The sequence below is a fragment of the Beta vulgaris genome, chromosome 4 (assembly GCF_026745355.1).
Source record: "Beta vulgaris subsp. vulgaris cultivar EL10 chromosome 4, EL10.2, whole genome shotgun sequence".
Taxonomy (NCBI): domain Eukaryota; kingdom Viridiplantae; phylum Streptophyta; class Magnoliopsida; order Caryophyllales; family Amaranthaceae; genus Beta; species Beta vulgaris.
The window spans coordinates 7,077,005-7,079,000 of NC_079205.1; the positions used below are offsets into that span (position 1 = coordinate 7,077,005).

General features: G+C 32.1%; 1 long non-coding RNA gene across 1 annotated transcript; it reads left to right on the forward strand.

The window, feature by feature from the left end:
* Positions 1-295: 295 nt before the first annotated feature.
* Positions 296-1,750, forward strand: LOC104887480 (uncharacterized). Its single transcript, XR_007272994.2, has 2 exons — positions 296-1,276; positions 1,515-1,750. It is a non-coding gene; the product is annotated as an uncharacterized LOC104887480 (long non-coding RNA).
* Positions 1,751-1,996: the final 246 nt, after the last annotated feature.

Consider the following 1,996-nt stretch of genomic DNA (forward strand, 5'->3'; position numbering starts at 1 on the left):
GGTGTTTGAAGTTAGGTTTGTGATGGTATTTACTGATGGGAATATGTGAGATCTCTTAAGACCTTAGTTTTCCAGACATGAATTGGAGTTGCACTAATGCCTTCCACTTGATTATGATTAGTTTTGGTCTTAGTGTGTTGGGTTAATAACTTTTTATTTGGATAGCAGTCATGTTCCCATGGAGGGAAGAATATAGGGGGAGTGAATGGGAAGGAAAGAAAAACAAGGGAATTAAGAAGAATGTGTTTGCGTTCCATATATACCCTTTCCCCTTACAAAGCCCAACTTAGTATATGTTCTTACCTTACTTTATTTTTCTAAATATTATACTGCAGTTTTTTCTTATTTAAAGAGCTGAATTACTCAATAAATAAACTACTATTGCAGCAGATATTGAACTGATCAGTTGGGTGATATTGAACTGAAACTGAATGGCTATTGCACTAGTAATGCACTGCTATTGAGCAGATGTGTATTGAATACTCATTGACCTGACAGTGAATTGGTGTTTAACTGGTATATGAATTGATGTTTAGCTTCTAATGATTTGCTATTGAATTGATATTAAACTGATAATGAATTGACATTGAAGTGAGTGGTTATTCATGTGATTATGAATTGGTTTATTATGTGGGATTTGGGTTGGATCGATTCTAGGTTTGAAGTGAATTGATGGATTTATAAATTTCGTTTTTTCTAGGAATTTAGGATTCAATTATTTCGATTTTCTGGGTTTATTATGCTCTGTTTCAAGACCGTTCTAATGAAGATATAATTGAGGCAATCAGGAGAATCCGCATATACAACGCTAGTGCTCTTGCTGCAGAAAACCGGAAGAAAATACAAGTATGAAAATTTTGGAAATTTTCATTCTAGCCGTTTAGCTTGTTGTGTCTACTTCTATTAGCTTGTTGTGTCTACTTCTATAATGAATATTTGCAGTATTTGAAATTATGAATAATGGTCATGAAAATATAGTGCAGTAATTTTGTTGATTCTTGATTTATTGTGAGTTTTTGTCTATATGGGTTGCTTCAGCTGCTTCTTAGGAAGCTCACATATGGTGGTGCTGTTTCTTTTCAGGTTTGCTATGATCTTCTTCTGCAGTACTTTGCTACTTTAACGAATCAAAAACCATTGAATTTTCATTTATTGAACTTGCTTTTTAAGCCACTGATGGAGATGAGTGCAGAGATTCCATATTTTTCAGCGATTTGTGCTCGTGAACGAATTTTAAGGACTCGTACAAAATTCTCTGAGGATATCAAGGACCCAGGTTTTCCATTAGTTACATAACTGTTTCTTGTTTGTTTTAGTATTTATACTTTATCTTTCACGTACTTAATCTCGTGTTATTGTAGCGGTTGCTATGCTTTTTAGTTGTTTTCGGTGCAAGTTGTCGTGCCATTGCGTGCTACTACTACAGGCTAAGCCAATTTTTGTACAAGTTATTACAGCTTTGTTAAACTAATATTTGTTATTAAACTAATATTTACTATATGCATGTGTTGCAGGTGATTGCGGAATCCAACTATTCAAACAATTGAAGAATAATATGAGGAAGAAAATAGCATGACACTAACAAAGAATGAGGCAATTGAAAAATGGAATGACACTATTCAAACTATTAGATATTTTTTTTTTCTCTCTTGTAGTTTCCAATTTCTTTTTACTGTAACAATTGTGAACAACCAACGAGACATGTTAGTTGATTAAGGTGTTTATATAAATGACAATTATTTTTTATCTATATAGTAACTTTTTATTGATTCATTAAATTGTTTTGTTTGTTTACTTTTAGTATTAATATAGCATATATATGTATTAATTTATAAATCTTAAACTGTAAAATGTGTAGTTGCCCCTAATAGTTTTAATAAAAATGTCAAAAGTTGCACCTAAAAACATCCTTTAGCGACTAACTTATGGTTGCATTAGAGGCAACATATAATTAGAGATGGATTTATGGTGCCTCTAAATATAAGTGGTCTTATCA